We start from the raw sequence: 20,224 nt of genomic DNA on the forward strand, positions 1-20,224 counted from the left end.
AAATGAGAGGCCATCCTATTAAGAGCTTCTGAACCTCAGACTTGTAGCTTTTAAAAAACCAGAGAAAAGCATTTTATTTATTTTGAAAACTACATCACAGTGTGTTCACCTTCCCATTAGGATAGCTCCCATTTGTTCTGAACCAGTTTTCAAAAATGGTTTGCCTGGAGGTGAGATGATCGGGTCTCAGCCTGGGACTTAGTGAATCTCTCCTTATAAATGATCAGACCATCTTTCAGTAGTCCCTTCCCCCACTCCCACCCCTACTTCCCTCCTTCTCCATGTGCCCCTCACTTCCCCTCTGTCCCCCTCTCCCCTTCCCCCCCAGAATGCCTCTGACCTGCACCGGCTGGGGGTAACCTCTCCTCATGGGTAGTTTTGTCTCTGCTGGGGCCATACACAATCGAGGCCTGTGAAAAGGAGGGTGAGTCCGCAGGAGGCCCGCACAAGCTGGGCTATTCGGAATCCGTGTCCATTAAAGCCTTCTGGCTCTCCTTAACTCATTCCCGCTCCATTCAAGCCAGGCTGAGGGTCAGGCTTTAGCCAGCACTAAAACCTGTAGGGTACAGATTCTCTGACATTGTTGGGAAAGAATTAAGGCATCAGCCAGGGACGGCTAATATTTCTTGCCTCATTTTATTGCTGAACAGCGGGACTGTAAAGTCTTGAACACGAGCACTGTGGCCCCCTTTCATGTAGCCGAGATGATGGGATAAAAATGTGTTTGGTGAAGCAATTCAGATTACCACTGGGTCACATCCTCGCTGGCTCTCAGCACGGCCCTTGAAAGAGCATCACTGTGACAAGAAACAATCTCTGTGCAATTTCAGCTCATGCAGAACAGTTTTTCTAGTGTGGAAATGAGGCTAATTGTGGAGCTTGCCCACGAGAATGTTTTGTTTTTAATAGCTCAGGCCACAGCTCAAAATAAGAGTTGAGATGGCAGATTGTGGAGACAAGTCCTGAGATCTGTGATTTCTGACAGCTTCCTGCAAAATTATCATGGTTCTGGGAGTTCCGTACACTGCAATTACCAGGGTTGCTGAAGTCTTGAACTTGCTGATTGGAGTGAACAGTGTTCTCTCCAGACAGGTAAGAGGGGGCCCTTAGTTCTCTAGGTCTCCTTGCTGTGCACTCTGGGATAGCAGGGTTTTCTTCAGCTCAGAAAGTCGTGAGCAAGGAGTGAAGAGACTCCGTAGTTTTGAAGCTCTGCACCCAAGTAAGGAAGTAAAACAAACCCTGGGTAGTTTTGAAAAGCAAGCTTGTTTGGTTTCATCAAGAATCTGTCCCCAAATAAATGTTCCCAAGTGATTGTTTAATGATATTGTCCAGTTAATTTGTAGCAGAGCTAGTGTGTGATTCTAACTAGCTCTGTAACCCTGGGGCAGCCCCATTGCCTCTCTGGAATCCTGGGAGCCTCTTCTTTAAGTGAGAAGTCTGGCCTCCAGGCTCTGCTGCAGCTCCTGTACTCTCCTCCTGGTTCTGTGGCCCCATGTTAACACGTTCTTGGAAGTGAGGGGGTTCCCATGACCCTGTGGAGTCAATTGGGACTAGATTCACGTCCCTGTTTTCGCTGCTACTTAGCTGTGTGATGTTAAGCAAGTTATTTGCCTTCTCTGGACGTCAGTTTTTTCGACTCTAAGATGGGGACAAGAGCAGGCTAGTATGAGGATTCTTGGCCAGATTTTAAAGTGAGATGATACTAACTAAATTGCATTGATCATTGGGATCGTTCTTTTCATTTGCTGTGTGTTTGAAAGAAGTTGTAGCACATTTAAAGTGGACCCAGACTGGCAGATTTGGTGAGAGGTTCAAGCCTGGCTGTTCTCTGCAGAGAATTTGCTCTGCAGAGGAAATTTGTTTCTTAGTGCACAGTGCCAACAACTAAAAAAAAAGAAAAAAAAAAAAAAGGAAAGGGAATGTTTCCTTGATGAGGAAGTCATAGACCTCTACTAAGGAACTGTTATGCTGTTATTGTCTGTGTCTACGGATTCTTGTCCAAAGATTGGGAGGATGATTCACAGCTCTTCATCTAGATTTTCAAAGCTCCTGGCTCTTAAGGACAAAAGAAATGCAAGTGAGTCCCTGTTCCCGTTGGGGTATGAGCTGTGGGGCGCTAGAGACAGGAACCCCAGGGCCTCCCCAGGCCGCTGGGCCAGAGTGTAATAAATCTGTGAAATAACAAGCACAAAGGACTTTATAATCAACGACAGATTTTATTTTTGCTCTGGCAAAATCCATCCGTGGAGTTAACATTTTATAGGGAAATAACTACCCATTTTGTGACTCCTCCTCAGCCCATATTCTCTTTCTTAAAGTTGGGAAAAGCTCAGAGAATCAAAGTCAGCTCCTCTGAGAACCGTGGCAAGAGAAAGCATGACTTTCCCTGGGCGGGGACCCAACTCTCCCGTTACTTCCTAGGGTGGTGGGGGCCATTCATTTCTGTTTTGCTAAAATACCCGTGACATGTGAATAAACTAGGATTACAGAACATTGTCTCGGTCAGTAATCTGAGCCGGCATGGGCTCTGGTTTGATGAAATATGGTGCTCTCTGAGCAAACATGGGAATTGGTATTACTTCTCGTTAAAGCTGAACAGTGGGGCTATTTAGAACTGACGCATGAATGCAGCACTGTGGGGAGTGACAATTTGAAGGGAACCGATTTGGGGGAGGAGGGCAGTGGTGTGTGTGTGTGTGTGTGTGTGTGTGTGTGTGTGTGTGTGTGTGAGAGAGAGAGAGAGAGCCAGCCAGTTAAGAGGAGTCTATGGGAGAGGCAGCCAAGGGGATACTTTGAAAATTAGGACCCCTTTGTAGCTTCACAGTCTCCTAATCACTCCAAAATAATCTTGCTCAAAACCTTTGACTACTGTCCTTCACGGGATGGATAAAGCCTTCTGTCCTTGTCCCGGCATTTAAGCCCTAACCATCTGGCCTCTCTGTCCTGGTGGAGTCTTTCCCCAGCCTCTGTTCCTATGCGTCCTCTCCTGTCCCAGAATTCACAGCAGCTTCATTCCTTGAGTTCTCATCCCAGGCCCCTCCCCATGGCTTTAAGGTGGCTGTAGCTAATTCCCCTGTCGCCAGCACCCAGGCATTCGTGGCCTCAGCTGCCAAGACTTCTGTCTGCTGAGGGCTCACAGTGGAGCCCTTCCTCAGGAAGGTCGACAGGAGCAGCCTCACTCAAGTTATCTCACACTCCAGGGACAGCCAAACCCAGTGACTAGGTGCAGGGGCCTGGAAAGCACTGTAGGGCCACCTGGCTCCAAGGCTGTCTATACCACTGTGTCATTTAGCTTCTCCCTCTGGTTATCCTGGTCCCTCCACTCCGTTATTGGTGTGGTCCCCCTAGCACTCTCTCATACACTTCTGCACTCAAATTTCTATCTCAGAGTCCCTACCCTGAGTTACCCAACCTGAGATAGTTCATGCCAGAAGTGATCTAAGGAAGTGGACTGTAAGGTGGTATCTGAGGCCCTCATCATCTGACATTTAGTGGCAACGAGGGCTCTGTGGCTGCTGTAACTGGAGTACCCATAGCCTGATGCTGTGGTGGTGGGCTGGAGGGGTCACTTTCTTAGGGGTTAGAGAGGTTCAGGGGAAGGAATAATTCTGAAGACAGTGGGATTGTCAAGTGCCATGGATGCATTGGAGATAGACAATAAAAGGTTGAGAGCAATGAAACACTAATTTAAGGCAGAGTGAGAACTGGAGGATTGTGGCACCATATAAAGAAACCCTCAATTCTTACAGGCAGTCCTGCTGAGGACCGGGCTCAGGACTTACATATGAAGATAGCAGAGCTCCAGGAATGGTTTGATTCTTAACCCCAACACTTCTGTTATGCCAAATTCAGGCCCTTCTTAACCTCAGCACTTCTGTTATGCTAAAGTCAGGAGTCGGGCCCTGAGACTTGGAGAGGCGGCATCTTGGTGGATGTACTCAAGAGTCTTAAAACCCTATACTTCCTTGAACACTCTGGGCCTGGGGAGTGCCCACTTTGCTTGAAGATGATGTAGCATGCACTCCTCTCATAATCTACCCTTACCTGTCCCCTGGCTGCCAGATGAAACCTGGGCTTATGTCACCACCTCGCTCAGCCAGGGAAGTCCTGGTGAGAGGTGAGGCCAGCTGGATTTCCTGGGTCAAGGGGGCACTTGGGAAACTTTCCTGTCTTACCAAAGGATTGTAAAACGCACCCATCAGGAACTTTCCTATCTTACAAGAGGTTTGTAAAATGCACCAATCAGTGCTCTGTAAAATGCACCAATCAGCGCTCTGCAAAATGCACCAATCAGTGCACTGTAAAACGCTAATTAGCGCTCTGTAAAACACACCAATCAGGAGGATCCTAAGAGTAGCCAATCACAGGGAGGATTAAAAAAGGGCATTGTGATAGGACAGAAAGGGAACATGGTAGGGGACCAATTAGGGAATAAAAGTTGGCCACCCCAGCCAGCAGTGGCACTCGGGTCCTCTTCCATGCTGTGGAAGCTTTGTCCTTTTGCTCTTCACAATAAACCTTGCCACTGCTCACTCTCTGGGTTCGTCCCATCTTTAAGAGCTGTAACACTCACTGCCAAGGTCAGTAACTTCATTCTTGAAGTCAGCCAGACCGGGAACCCAGGGGCGGAACCAACTCCGGACACACCGGGCCCACCACGGGGAAGAATACTGTAGACTGGAGGATCTGTGGAGTCACCGGGTATAAGCAGGACCTGAGGGAGTATGATTGGGATGGGCCCCAAGGGTGCTGAATCAAGGGGGACTGAATATGGAAGTGAATAAGGGAGAGTTCGTCAATCCAGGAGCACGATTCCATGATACCGGTTTTCCACCGTGGCAAGGGCCCTAGGGCATGGGGCTGATATGTTTATGGGTTGGCCCTTGGACACTTGGAAAAAGCAATGGCCTGCCCTAAGTGACATGTCAATGCTGAAATAGCTGTGGTAAGTGATAGAAGAATGGACTGAAGGCTCAGAGAGCAGACATGCTGGATTAGAAATGGTACACAGGCTGGAAAGCCACCAGCCTATATGTTCCATGACCAGCCTATATGTTCCATGGAAGGACTCAGAGGACTCTCCATTTACCAAAGTGATAAGAAATCCAATGGTGAAAGGGGCAACAGCAACATGCAAAGCTCAGGGATGGCTTCTATCTGTAGGCTGGGGCTGAGGGTAGAGGGTATTGTTAGTGATCTGGGCTACCTAGCAGAAATGAGGATGAAAGGATCCCAAAATAATGGAGTACTTTGCTGTCCAAATCAAAGTAGATGCACTTATCAAAATGAGAGGTGTGGTCAGATTTCAGCCAGGGTTCCCAACTCCTGAGGAGCTATGAAGATGCTTAATCAAACCTGCAGTCGCTGGGAGTCATATTGATGGGCAGCCCACAAGAGCACCATTCAATTTGTACAAACTGAGACAAATCAAGGATGGATAAATGAGGCCGAGGGCAGCCACTCCAAAAACAGTCACAATCCCTTGATGGGCTTGAGTCAGTTTCTATACCTGAACACTCTGAGTGAGGGAGAGGCTGGGACCTCAGGAGGAAGGCGCCTGCAAACACCACAGCAAGGATAGATGGTGGTGATTTCCTATCCTTCTCCAAAGGGACCTATCACCATTTACTCAGGCAACCACTGAACCTGAGGGAAGGGAAACATCCAGACACGTCAAGAATAAATGGACACATGGTCCAGGTTGACATTGATACCAAGGACCCAAGGCCTCATTATAACTCCCCTGCTAGAGTGGATTTTGTGGAAACCAGATGTTCAATGAATCCTGGTGCAGCCCAGCTCACTGGGCTTGTGGACTCATCCACAGCGGTTTCCCTACTCCTCAAATACAGAATTGCAACAAACATCCTTGGTAGCTGGCAGAACTTTACATGGGTTCCTTGGCTTACAGGGCAAGAGTTAGAAGAGTGGGGAAGGCACGTTGAAACTTGTGGGATAAGAGTTACCATAGTAGAGGAGTCCAAGGAGAAGTGTCTGAAACCATTGCCTCATCCCTGTCCTGGCCAGATTAATAAATCAAAATCAGTGTCATGTCCCAAAGGAAATGGTAGTGATTAGTGCCATCCTTAAAAACCTAAAGGATGCAGCTGTTATGGTTACATGCTCTCCTCATTTAATTCTCCAGTCTGGCCCCTACAGGAAACCAGACGTATGCTAGAGAACGACAGTGATGACTGCAAATTCACCAAGCGATGTGTGAATAGCCCTTACCACAGCATCTGTGCCAGATGTGGGATCTTGGCTAGAGCAGATTGACATGGCTTCAGGAATCTGGTATGTCACCTCTGACCTGGTGAATGTATTCTTCATCCCATTCAAGAACACAGAAGCGGTTTTCATCCCCAGGGGGCAGGTCCCAGTATACATTTACTAGTATGTGTATTTCTTGTCCTAGGGCCATGTTAACTATACCACTTCTGTCATGAGGGATCAAATGGACATTGCCGTCAGAGCCTCAGTCAGCATCACAAAACTCAGAAAGCATTTGATATCCTCCTTCAGGATCCTGTGTGACAGAGCATGGGACCAAGGGACTCACCTCGCAGCAAAGGAGGCACCACAGTGAACACAGGCCGATGGGATTGACCAGTTCTGGCACATCCCTGTGATAGAGCATTGGAAAGTGCAGCTGAAGCATCATCTGGAGAGGATGCTCTGAGAGGGTGGGAGGCCATCCTCCACAACACAATACTTACCCCAGACCAACAGCCAATGTGTGTTGCTGTGTCTCAGTCAGTAGAAATCATGGGTCCAGGAACCAAGGCACAGAAACAGGAGTGGCATTGCTCATCGTAACACTTAGCGGCCCACCCGGGGACTCTGTGCTCCCTGAGTGCTCAGCATAGGGGGTCTAAAGGTCCTGGTGCCCGGAGGAGGAATGCTTCCTCCAGGGGACATGGCAAATTCCCTTTTCATGTTCAGTAACAGGTGCTGTCAAGCCTCCCAGCTCCTATGTCTAGAGACTGGTGGGGAGTAGAGGAGTCTTCCATCCTGCACAGGTCATCAAACCTGTGCTGTCACACACTGGGGCAGGGAGGATGTGTTTAGCATCCAGGTGATCTACTGGGTCATTTCCTGGTACCTCCCTGCCCAATTATGATGACAAATGGACAAGGCCAGGAGCCACAGCTTGAGAAGGGCATGACAACTCTCTGGGGCGAGAGTCGGCGCCACCTACCATGTGAGCCCCTAGAGCAGCAGAGGCACTAGCCAAGGTGGAGGAGAACCTGGAGAACCTAGAATGGGTGGCAGAGGAGGGAGGTGGTGAGTACCCGTGGTCCTGAGCCCAGCTGCAGCACAGGCACTGTGATCACCCCTTTCGCCTTCTTCCTCTTGTAAGTATTCCTGGGAAAAAAGAGACAAGGCAGCGTCCTGGGGGAGCTGTTCCCAGGTAGAACGGGACGCTACAAAACAAATGGATGCAGCTGTGGAGAGGGACGCCTGTAGAGGATGCTATAGAGCTGCCCAGCTCTGCCCTTCAAGGTTGAGGCCCCCATTTCCCAGCTTTCAGGGGTGGTGCCTGCTGATGGCTCCTGGCTGAAACCCTCCCCAGGAATTGTCCTCTGCAGCCTAAAGGAGCTGCCCTGCCCGCGGCCATGCCTGCTTTTCCCCGGGGCAGCTGCATCTCCCAGCTGGGACCACATGGCAGTACAAAAGCCTGGGCTCCCTAGTCTCAATTTGGGACAACACTGAGCGGCCATCCAGCCCCAGAGCTGCCTGTGGGAACAGCCACAGCCCCCATTGTAGTTGCATCCTAGTCAACTTCCCCCTCTGTCCAGTAGCCTCTCTCACCCCTTCTGGGTGGCGATGTTCCCAGGTTCTGCCCTCATCAACCCACCATGTTCATTTTTCTACCCCGAGTCTGGTTCCGGGGCGCTGCACGTGAGATGGCAGGACTCGGGCACCTAGAGTGGCCGTGTGTCTCAACATGACAACTGCTTACTTCCTCATTCCCTTTCCACCTTTCTGAAAAATATCATTCTTCTTCTGGTATTTCTCTAACATCTCTCTCACACTTCCTGATTCCCCTTGTTCACAGGAAGAGCAGCTGGCAGGTTCATAAGAAATTCATGAGCCCATGCTTCTTTTATTTATTTTTATGGTTAACTTCTATTTATAACAAGGAATGCTGCTTTTCCATTTATACTTGAGATTTAAAGATTCTGTTTAAAATAAATTTAAGTAAAACAGAGTGAGTGGGTTTTTAAAAAAACAGCTAAGTAAATGATAGCGATGGCAGGCACGGTGAAGGTGGTTCACTGAAGGATGGTGACCTGGGCAATGCCTACACCAGCAATTTCTCCGCCTGGGAGCCCCTCTGAGTCAGGTGAATAAGCGCCCTGCAAAAACCAGCCCCAAGACTCCATTCTTTGCCAAGGCACTGGCCCCTGCGTTTCAGAGATAGTCGTGTCTTCTCGTAAGATATGTCCCACTGTGTGGAATAATCTTTCTCCACGTCTCATCTGCATCAGGCCAGCAAGGGCCTCGAGCGCTGAATCTTTCTTACTGCCTGTTGTTGCCCAGGACCCCATGTGGGCCGAGACACAGGGCAGGATTTTAAAGTGGCCCCCAGAATTCTGCCCCTGGTGCATTTGCCCATGGCAATTCCATCCTGAGTTGGGGTGGGGCCTTTGAATATGACGCATGTCACTCCTGGGATTCGCTTGTGTTATATGGCAGAGGTGATGAGATTTTGTATGTATGTAATTTAAGGCCCCAAACCAGCTGATTCTGATGGAATGAAAAGGAAGATTATCCTGGGTGGGCCTGCCTTAATCCGGTGACAGCCCTTGAATGGAGGCCTAGGCCCTTTATGAAGAGAGGGCTCCCATGCTGGCCGTGTCCTGAGAAAGGGTCCTGTCATGGGTCTCTAGGAGCTGGAGCCGTCGCTGATGACAGCCCACAGGAAAGCGGGGCCCTTGTACTATAGCTGCTAGGGGCTTGGGAGAGGGAGGACTTGGGCTCTGGAAAGGTCTGCAGCCTGGAGAACACCTGGATGGCAGCCATGTGGGAACCTGACTGGAGGCCCCAGCCAAGCTGTGCCCAGACTCCGGGTCCATGGAAGTTGTGAGATAACACAAGTGTGCTGTTTTAAGCTGCTAAACTTGTGGACGTGTGTTATGCAGTGTTAGGAAACTGGCACGGCAGCCTGGCAGACATTGGCCGAGTGAGTGTGCAAGCCTGCAGGGCATCCCGCCCACCGGCTCCTGAGATTCACGGGCACTTTCCACCTAGGGAGATGAGGCTGCCAGTGCAGGGAAGGGTTGGCAGCTGCTGCTGCCATTGAATTGCCCCTTACCTCACATGGTGCAGACAACGAACAGGCCGGGCACTGCTCAGGGTCACTTAAGGTGGAGCATGTCTGGGAACCCCTCTGAGCCTGGCCTCCTCAACCATGCTTTCGGTGCTGGCCAGCGCAGTGCCCACTCCGTGACCTGGAAGGCATCACAATCTCCTTTTTGTTTGGTGACTTCAGCTGTCAATGGATCTCCCCACACTGCCGCCTCCCCATGGGGTCTGAGCAGCAGGTGGAATGTACCCTTCCTCTTCTCACCCACCCTCTGTCTCTGGGACACAGCGGCTCACCCCTCTGCCCCGGGCAGCCCTTCACCCTGGAGTTCTGCCTTGGGCACTCTGATGGCCTGGCCCCTCGCCCCAGTCTCCCCTACCCCACCCTCCACCTTGCCACTCCACCCCTCACTCGCTGTTTTGTCTGCCTGCATGGCTTCCTGCCTTCTTTCTTTTTGAAACAGCTCTCTCCTTTCTGTGGAAGAAGACTTTCCCCAAACCGCACATGAGGCTCGTTGGAGCTGCCTGTCTGAGAGGCTGCCTAACTGCCATGCCAGGGGGTTGGTTTATGACCTTGCCGGTCCTAACACCTTCCCCCAGCCACAGTGAATCCCAGGATAAATCCTAAGTTGGGTTTATCATTGTTCTATAGGATTCTCCTAAGCAGACTTGGTGGTGAGAGCCCTGCTCTTCAGTTTGCTGAGGTGGAGTAATGTCAGGTGGCCAGACCTGGCTGGTGCTGCCAAGGTCCCTGTAATACAGAGACACCTGTCTCTAACTGAAGGGAACTGAGGCAGCAGAGGAGAGGAGGAGGAGGCAGAGGAGCAGGAAGAAGAGAAGGAGGAGGAGGAGGGAGGGGAAAGAAAAGGAGGAAGAGGAGGAGGAAGAGAAAAAAAGGAGAAGGAAGAGGAGGAGAAGAGATGAAGATGAGAGAAGAGGGAATGTGTTTTAGTTACAAATTATCCGCTAACTTATTATGGCTCAAAACAACACGCGAGTTCTATCTCACAGCTTCTGTAGGTTAGCGGTTCAGTTGTGATTGAGCTCAGGGTCTTTCTCAAGGCTGTAGTCAAGGTGCAGGCTGAAATCTCCCTCATCTTGCACCTGCTTAAAAGCCCTCGAGGCTATGGACATGGTTCAGTTCTGGTCTCTTGGGCTGACAGCTCCATTTCTTGCTAAGTTCTGAACTCAGGATTCTCTGTTTATTCTGTGCCTTTTCTTTCAGAATGTCTCCATCCACTTCCCAATCCGGCATCTCCACCCAGACCTCAGGCTGGCATTTCCCAGTGGCTCTGGGATACCAAGTTTGCTTCCAGGGATCTTCTGCTGCTCCTTCTGTGCCTGCTCCCATATTGTGATGGTGCTGTGGAGCTGAAGGTTCATGGCTGGCTCCTCCCTCTTTTCCCCTCATCCCCAGCCAGCTGCCGGTCCTGTGAAGCTCGTCTCCTGGACTCCTCTTTGCCTGCTCTGCACATGCACACTTTCTTATCCAGGTCTTGATGCTCTCTTGCTGCTGGTCCCTATGCCAGACCCACTTCTTCAGGCTCCTTCCTCAAGACCACAGGGCAATCTTCCTCATGACAGAGGTGCCCCTGCCACATTCCTGCTTGTGGGACCCCACCTGTCTCTTTCCATGGCATGACACTTGTGTCAGATGCCCACACATGGTCCCTATCCCTCTCCACACCTCTCTTCTAGGCACCTGCGTGTCTTCTCATTTCCTGCCCACGTACTCCTTCCTCCCAAACACAGGCCTCATCAGCCATTCTCTCAGCCTAACATGTCATCCCCCAGACCTACCCTTGAATCTTCTCCACCTGCAAGTCCCAGGGTCAAGTTTGTCTCCCCCAGGAGCCCTCTCAGAATCCCCCACTGCCTCCACAGCCCGTTCCTTCCCCCTTGGAATGGGACTTGCTCCAGGCAGCCCTTTGTAAAGCTGTCCTGCAGGTGGCTGTCCTCTGCCTCAGGCTCATGGGGGGACAGTGGCTGATGAGAGTCTCTCCCATGGAAGGTGCCTGGGGAGTTAGGGAATTTGCTGCAGGACCATGGGAGGGGAGGAAGCGAACCATGACACAGGGGGCTGATGCCCTCGATGACGTGAAGCCCCTCCACCCCCTTCTTTCCTCTGGCCTCCCTTCTGAGCACCAATCATGAGGCAGGAGGGTGGAAAAGTTCACAGCGGGAAATGCTCAGCTCTGAACAATTGTCAGTTTCCTATGATTCTAGCAGGATTTGCTACTCCTCCATGATTTACTCAGACATCATTGACGATAGAAGCCAAAGCTAAACCGGAACAACTGAGAATGAAGGATTAATTGGCTGAGATAACGAAACTGCCTAGAGGAAGGGGTGAGCTAGCCTTCTGGAAAACTCAAAGTAGGGACTTCCACATTGTCAGCCTCCCTCCCTGCCCTCCCTCCCCTTCCCTCCCTTCCCTTCCTTCCTCCTGTCCCCTTCTGTCCTCTTCCTTCCTCCCTCCTGCCCCTTCCCTCCTCCTTTCTTGCTCCCTGTCCCCTTCCCTCCTCCTCCTTGCTCCCTCCCTCCTCCTCCTTCTTCTTCCCTCCCTTCCTCCTCTTCCCTCTCTCCCTCCCTTCCTTCTTTTCTTCTCCCCTCTCTCCCTCTTCAGAATGAAAACAGCTTTGGTGTTAATTGACGACGTAATTACTGCTTGGCTACCGTAAAGTGAGAGTGATATGTAAGGTAGCCCTATCAACATTCCGACTGCCATGTGGACCCACAGGCAGCAAATGTTTGCTCTCGGGGCTGGGCAGTCAATATTACAGACTTTGTGGGCCATATGGTTTTAACTGTGCCTGTGAATGCAACTATATACAATATGTCAATGCATGGGCATGGCTGTGTGCCAATAAAACTTTATATACAAAAATGATGGGCGGGGTGCGGTGGCTCAGGCCTGTAATCCCAGCACTTTGGGAGGCCAAGGCGGGTGGATCACAAGGTCAAGAGTTCAAGACCTGCCTGGCCAAGATGGTGAAACCCCATCTTTACCAAAACCACAAAAAATTAGCCAGGCATGGTGGCAGGTGCCTGTAATCCCAGCTACTCGGGAGGCTGGGGCAGAGAGTTGCTTGAACCAGGGAGGAGGAGGTTGCACTGAGCCAAGATAGCGCCACTGCCCTCCAGCCTTGGCAATAGACCGAGACTCTGTCTCAAAAATGAAAGTAAAAATAAAAAATAAAAATAAAAAAATGATGGTGGCCTGGATTTGGCCTGTGGGCTGTAGTTTGCCAACTACTGCCATAAACATTTTCTTCTGGTCTCAGGTATCAGCATCATTCTCTCCTATGACAGATTAGTGGAGGGGGTGAATGTATGGAGGTCATGAGTCCAGCATCTCTGAGCCCTCTCTGCCATGGTTTATGACCAAGGAGGAAAGGCATGACTCCCCCTGACAGCCCAGGTTGGGGATGCCAGAGGTGGACTGATTGGCCTGGCATGAGGCAGGTGCCCAAGTCTGGATCAATTGTGGAAGGAGGTATGTGGCTCTTGGTGGTGGAGGGATTTGCTATTTGATGAAGGGTGAGCTGTTTGGGACATGCAAAATGATGAATGTCCAGTACATTCTATATCCCTTGAGCAGAGCCCAGCTTTTATGAAACCAGACTTACTTATTATGGTGGCATGATTTTTTAACAGGTAGATTGTTTTCACTTACTCTGTCCCATCATTTATTGTTTACACAGAAGTTCAGTGTGTTTCCTGACTCCTTCCCACCGTTGTGAATGTGCTCCAGGCTACAGAGTATCTCCCAACCGGTGTTCTTCAGTCCAGAGGACTTACAATATTGGCCTCCCGGGACCTTCTCGGTTTCTTGCTAACATTTCCCCTGTCGCCATGGCCCTTCTCCACGCGCCACCTCCTATCTGCAGTAGGTCAGACTCTGGGAGGCATTGGCGGGCTTACATCCAGCTGGATACCATCACAGCTAAAGCAATGCTGTGATCTGTGTGCCTCTACCTCTGTGGGTAGAGCCCTGATCCCCTCCCGTGGACCTAACCTGCCCCGTGTAGGTGGACCCAGCAAGCAGAGCTGTGGATTCAGGCTGGTGGCTGAGCCCCTCGCACCTTGGAGACCCTGGGGCTCCTGCACGTTGCCTCAGCACTGCCTCCTTCCTGGCTGCTAGGGCTGCTGTGCCCGGCTCACCTCTGGGATCAGCCTCTCTGGGGCCAGCTTCTTGCTACCAGTACAAGGCTTTGGCAGGCTCCTCTGCTGAAAAATGCAGATAATGATGAACGTTCCTCGGGGTGCTGTGAAGAGCAAAAGGTTTGTGGAAAGCACATGCAGCTCTTGGCTCATCGCCGGGCTAGGGTGATCATCTTCATCTACCCTGAATCCTCCTGGTTTTAGCACTGAACATCCCGCATTTCAGGAAACCCTCAGTCCTGGGCCGAGAAAAGCTACAGTAAGTGCCACCGGGGCTGGCATTGCTGGTTTCTTCCTGTCCCACCGTGGCCTGCACAGGGACAATGTCCTCCTACACCTCCATTTCCAGCGTGGAGACGATCCAAGGCCATCGTGTGAACAGCTCCTCGGCCTGCTGGGTGAAGAACCCAGAGATCAATCCACACTCTGGCCTCCACCTGTGTGTGCCGGCCTCAGCCTTGGTTCCTTCCCTCTCAGGCCATCCTAGGAGAAGCCAGGTCCTCTGGTGGCGGGGCGGGGAGTTGTGGCAGTGCCCTGCTGCCCACGAAACCTGGCTCCTGACTCCTCCAAGCTCATGCTGCTGCTCACTCAGGGTTGTGGGATCGCCAGCCCCCAGCCACCCCTCTGCTCCCTTCCACATCCTGCTGTGCCGACCGGGCCCCATACACATGCATACGATGACCCCCTGCCTGGCCAAGCTCTGTCCACACCCCTCCATCCTCCTCCGATGCCAGGTGCTGCCTCCTGGGACTCCCTCTGTTCATGATAATATGCATTGATGCCCTTCTCTGACATTTAGCTGTTTTCAGGGAGGAGTAAACTGCATGGTGGGCTGGACATGGTGAGCACAGGGTGAAACAGACTGCAAAGGAAACTAGATGGTTAGGTCGGCACCTTCTATGGACATGGGGGCCATTGGGAGGGCAGTCAGCAGGGAGGGGGCTGCATCGAGAGGGTCTTGGAAGATGGGCTGGGGAGATTCCCAGGAGGGAGGTAGTGAGGGGCTGCCACCAGGGTCTTCTGCTTCCTGGGAAGGACTTGTCGGGGAGACCTCCTCTCCTCCTGTGTCCACAGTGCCCGTGTCACGCTGCAGCTGCCGCTGGCTCCACAGAACGGGAGCTCCTGAGCCTCTGCACTATTCCTGCTGTCAGGGCCAGCCTGACAGTTAAAGCCAATGCCCTCCAAAGCCAACTAGACTTGGGATGGATTCTTCTAGTGCCACTTTGCCCAGTGATGTCCTTGCTTCAGGTTCAAATTAACCAAATGAACATATTGCATGAGATGATTTCAGCCCTAAATGAAGCAGTTGGAATTCTATTAGATTTCCCCTGATTTTCCTCCTTGTGAGCATTTGTTGTTACCCAGTCTAGCACTCTAGTGTTTATTACATATTTCTACTTTAGGTAAAACTCATCAGACAGAGTGCTTCTCAATATGCATTCCTCTGCGGGGCTTGCTGTTTCCTTCTGCCCATTTTGGTACACAGTACAGCTTTTGGTGTCTGTCCCCACTTTCAGGGGTGCCCTCTGTGACCAGGGACCCCAAGAAAGCCTCACCCATGATGCTATATTAGCACCTGCACCCCCACATCAGAGCTGTCAGGCAAAAATACCAACTTGCAGGGGGCTGAATAGATGCTTTCTTATTATAAATGTGCATACAACTCATTGGACAATACATGGAACATCTCCAAAGCAGAGATAGAAAGAATTCTCTATTTTTGTACCACCCAGACTTACCATTACCAGGTGGTTCAAGTCTCTTCCATCCTTTCTCTGTGAATGTCTTATTTTTCATACAGTTGATCTGTCTGTAGTCAATAGATGTGGATTTTCTTTTTGTCACTAAGTGTTAGAACATAAGCATTTGTTTAATATCACAAATAAACTTTCAAAAACATACACCACAGAGTGTGGAATAATAGGCATTAGAGACTTGGAAGGGTGGGAAGGTGGGAGGGGGGAGAGATTACATAAAGGGTATAGTATATACTATTTGGGTGATGGTTATAGTAAAAGCCCAGACTATGTAATTTATCCGTGTAAGAAAACTGGATTTGTATCCTCTAAATCTATATTAAAACATATTTTAACTGACTGTATATTTCTTTCTTTCTTTTTTCTTTTTTTTTTTTTTTGAGACACAGTCTCACTCTGTTGCCCAGGCTGGAGTGCAGTGGCGCGATCTTAGTTCACTGCAAATCTTCACCTTCTGGGTTCAAGCAATGCTCACGCTTCAGCCTCCCGATTTGTTGGGAATACAGAGGTGTTCACCACCATGCCTGGTTAACTTTTTTTTTGTTTTGTTTTGTAGTTTTAGTAGAGACAGGGTTTCACCATGTTGACCAACCTGGACTTGAACTCCTAGCCTCAAGTGATCTGCCAGTCTCAGCCTCCCAAAGTGCTGGGACTGCAAGTATGAGCCACTACGTTCAGCCAATTGACTGTGTATTTCATTCTTTAGCTTTGCCATGGTTCAGTTAACCAATCTTCCCTTGCTGTTTATTCCAGTTTTCTCATATTATAAACAATATCAAAAAGAACATCTTTGTGCCTAAATACCTTTTTTCATATTTATAATTATTTTGGCTTTTGCAAATAATTTGCTAAATAGTACCAAAGAACAGATTTGCAGAAGTGAAATTATTTGCTCAAAGAGTACAAATATTTGCAGAGCTTTTGTACCTATTTAAAACTGCTATCCCCAAAATAGTGATATTACTAAGCTTATTTTTTATGTATCAAGTTTTACACTTTTATAAAGGCAAGTATAATTCTTCTTCATGTCATTGATACTTTTAAGCCTTGTGACATCTCTCTCCTTAGATTAAATATTCAGTTATAGTTTCTTCCTGCATAGCTTACGTTATTGCATTTAATTGTTATTATTGTATGTTGTTACAGCTAACTATTTGGTTTGGGTGGGATTTCTTTTGGCCCACCCTGTGAGGTACAAGAGCTTGAATGGCTGGCTTATGACTCACCTGGGGCATGAAAATAATTAAGAATAACCTGGGCTCCTCAGCCATGCTCCTTCTCTGAACCCGTCAGCTTCTATGCATTCTTTCTGATGGCTGGAAGGGCTTCTATTTGGGGTGTTAGGAAGTGTGAGATGCTGTGGGGCTCCACGGAATGGGTGGGCGGGTGACCCCTACATGGTGTGGCAGAGGAAGCCTCCCCTCAGGTGGCTCTGCTGTCATCTCTGCACCCCAGAACCCTGGCCTAACCCCAGGACTCCATAAGGTCTGCTGAGCAGCAAGGCTATTCCCCCATCTTGAGTAACCACCCTGTCAGGTTATGTCTGGCGGGAAGGATGAGCTTTGTGTCACCTGCTGATGACAGAAGGCTGGAGCAGGTGCTGGAATGCCCCTTGGGTGCAACTAGGGAGACGCTAGCCCTGCCTCCCCAAGCCATGCTCACAGGCCTTTTGGAGTTCCGATTTTGGACTCCCACTACACCCTGTGGGACTTGGAGATTTTTTTTCTTCTCTTCAACATCCATGTGGAGATGCTTCCTGAGGAACTTCCATGAGCTGAGCACTGGGGCAGGTAGTTCTGGGTTTGCAGAAACTAAGAGCAGGGGTGTCCAAAGCTGGTCAGGGGGTGGCAGCTTCTGGGGACTGAGAGTAAGGTCAGGGCACAAGGTGAGGACAGAGGGGCGGGTGGGAGGTGGCAGCAATGGCAGGGCTCTCACTGGGGGACCCTAACGGGGCCTGAGTGGAGAGGCCCAAAAGGCTTCCTGGAGGTGGTGACTGAGCTGGGAAGGAAGCAGCACAGGCAAAGAAGGACAGGCTTTGTAGGCAGGGCTCAAAGAAATGCAGGCAGAGAGGGGAGCAGCCATGAGCTTCCCAGGAACTGCGAGTGTCTGGCTAAAGTGGGGGGTCAGGATACCCCTGGACTTCGGAGGCATTCAGGCAATCACAGACAGCAGGACGACGGCGTCAGGACCCTGGAGAGGAGAAGGCAGCGGCGTCTGCTAGTTGCTGGAGCAGAGTGGCCTTGCAGGCAGCTCAGAGGCCCAGGGACTGTCATGGGCAGAGGCACAGGGCTCGGTCCTTGCTGAGGCTGGGCACTGAACAAGGTGGTGCATGAGACAAAGCTTGGAGTCCGGTCATCATCCGCCTCCTCAAGCTGCCACCCTAGCTGGAGCTGGATTCAGGAGGCGACAGCCCTTTGTTCTCACGGGGGTGGTACCTGGCTTCAGACAGACCTGAAGGAGGTTCTCTCCGGACCTGGAGGAGGTCTATGGAAGGCAGCAGACAGGGAGAGTGGCTGTCCTGATCAGACAGCAAGGGGTGGAGGAGAAGCTGGCTGTGGCTGCATGACCTTGAATGACCTTTGACTCCACAAGCATAGTGCCTGTGTAACATGTGCCTTGACAGTGCATCTTGAGGTTTAAACATCATTCTTTAAATCACCCTCCATGATGCTAGGTCTCCTACCCCTCAGAGTGACGGGGCAGCTGGCTGGTGTTTTTTAAGCGGACCACCCACAGCCTCGCTGAGACACCTCTTATGTCCAGGAGCCAGGTGTCCGGGTCCCTATGCAGCTGTGGTGCCATTGTTTCCTGGACCCTCGCCACCTTGGGGGCCCGTCAGTGCCTCTCTGGAGCCTACAGAGGCACCTGGCAGGCTGGCAGGCAGCTTTTATGTGCCTAGTTAGGGTTTTATGGTGCAGCCGGGAGGATCTGCGTCTGACAAGGCGTGCATGTGGCTGTGGCGTCTGTGTTCCTGGCCGGGCCTGCCTGAGAGCAGAGACTGGCGGGGTCACCCTGGAGACCGTGCTCCGAGGCCCAGTCACAGAACAGGGGTCCAGGTCATTCTGGCTAAGCCTTGCCCCTCCTGAGGTATTCATTTCCATTTGTTCATGAAAGGGCAGGGCTGAGCCAGGCCCAAGAGGTGGAGGAAGTGGGGCAGGGAGGCCTCCCAGCCTGGGGGAGTTCTGGGAGTGCTCCTCCAACTCTGCCAGGGCCAGCTCCAGATCCTGGAAACTCAGAGGACAAGCTGCAGGACCAGCCACCCCCCTACCCCTCTCTCTGTGCAGTTTGTATTCCAGTGGGCAAGGTGACAATAAACCCTTAAGTAGACAATGTAGTCAGTCACAAGATGGTTTCTGGCAGGGTGGCTCCAGGAAAGACAGGAGGCAGGGCCAGCTGGGAGGATGTGACAGTGGCAGGTGGTTGGGTTCACCTGGGGAGGAAAGGCCTGCAGAGACCCGATGAAGCTTAGTTGCCAACCATCAAAGGGCAGGCGAGGGGACCACTTAGCAGTGAGTTTGGGATGTTCATGGTGCAGGCTGCAGACCAGAGCCAGGGAGACGCAGGAGGTGGCAGGGCCAGGCCTGGGTCCTCTTGTCTTTGGTGAGGAGTCTGCATTTCTCTTTAATTGGCACTGCAGCACTTGCAGGGCTCACAGTCGTGTGAGCCAGGTAATCATTAGGGGAGGTGGGGACATAGTCGGCTGCACACAGCCTAGAGAGATCAGCTCTGCCTGGGTGCTCACGGACAGGGTTTGCTTGGGACCATCCCCACTCACACCTAGTGACCTCTGTCATTCTCAGAAGTGCCCTGATCTGGATGATTAATTCTGTGGTCAGCTTCATGATGGGCACCCTCACAGAGGGAGAGATAGTCCTGCTTCCTGCAAGCAGAGGATGTTCACCAGGCAGGCAGCAGGGAAGAGGATTCCAAGTCCTGGAATTAGGAAATGCATAAATGTGTTGGGAATTGCTGGAAGCTCTGTAGGGATAACTCCTGGACTGTCATGGGAGGGATGCCGAAGAGGCAGGAATGGGGCTTGAGAAGACTCTGTGGAGTTTGGACTCAACCTTGTAGCCTTGGGTTGTTGAGAGTCACAAGAGTTAAAAGTCTGAGAGGAACACAGTCAGGCTTATGTTTAGAGAGAACTCAGTGGGGACTCAGGCAGGGGAACCAGGGAAGCGAGGAGCCGAGGCAGGGGTTGAGGAAGGAGGCTGTCATAGTGTCCCAGGTAGGAAGTGTCAGGGACCTGACCTATAGCAGGATCTTGGGGCTTCAGAGAAGGATGGATATGGGCAACTAATGAGGAGGGCTCAGAAAGGGGGAGTAGATGCGGGAGGGGCATCCGGGTGGGGCCCAGGTAGGTCATAGGGCTCTGGGTGGAAGCCATGGAAAGCTGGAGAACCCAAGGCAAGGACAGTGGAGCTTGTCTTGTGCAGTCAGAGGGTGGTAGGGATGGCTGACGCTCTCCTGCTGAGTGTCTGTACTCTTCTTCTGTATTTCCCAGCCTTCATTGCAATTGGTGGAGGCTGTGTGGCTAGCTCTTGCCAATGAAAATATGAGCAGAAGTCAATTATCACTTCCTGTCCAAGGCAGTGTGTAGGGTGTGAGGTCCTCCACATTTCCCACCTCCTGAGCTCTCTAAGATGGCAGAAGAACAAAGTGGGAGCTACTGGATCCCTAATCTCCCATTTGAGGAAGATTACATAGTGAGCCTGCAATGACAGTGAAGCTGCTGAGGCTTGGGGACTTACCACCACTGTCCATGAGGGTCCTGTGTCCTGATTGCTCACATGAAGGGCAGTGGGGCAGGAGGAGGTGACAAGGCACAAGGGCAAGCTCATCCAGAGAGAAGAAGCTTGTTGCTGTCCTTAGTGCCCATCCCAGAATCACCAGTTAGGAAGCCCTCCTGCGCCCTGGGGAGACTGAGGAGACACGAGGCTATAGCTGCTCTTTCCAATGCATTTGCAAGGATGAGAGCTCTTGGTTCTTCATTT

General features: G+C 51.0%; 1 long non-coding RNA gene across 1 annotated transcript; it reads left to right on the forward strand.

The window, feature by feature from the left end:
- The first annotated feature begins 355 nt into the window (after positions 1–355).
- Positions 356–15,568, forward strand: LOC107130919 (uncharacterized). Its single transcript, XR_006700875.2, has 4 exons — positions 356–1,092; positions 6,146–6,294; positions 6,416–12,805; positions 13,014–15,568. It is a non-coding gene; the product is annotated as an uncharacterized lncRNA (long non-coding RNA).
- The last annotated feature ends 4,656 nt before the right edge of the window (positions 15,569–20,224 follow it).

This window comes from Macaca fascicularis, chromosome 9 (assembly GCF_037993035.2).
Source record: "Macaca fascicularis isolate 582-1 chromosome 9, T2T-MFA8v1.1".
NCBI classification, from domain to species: domain Eukaryota; kingdom Metazoa; phylum Chordata; class Mammalia; order Primates; family Cercopithecidae; genus Macaca; species Macaca fascicularis.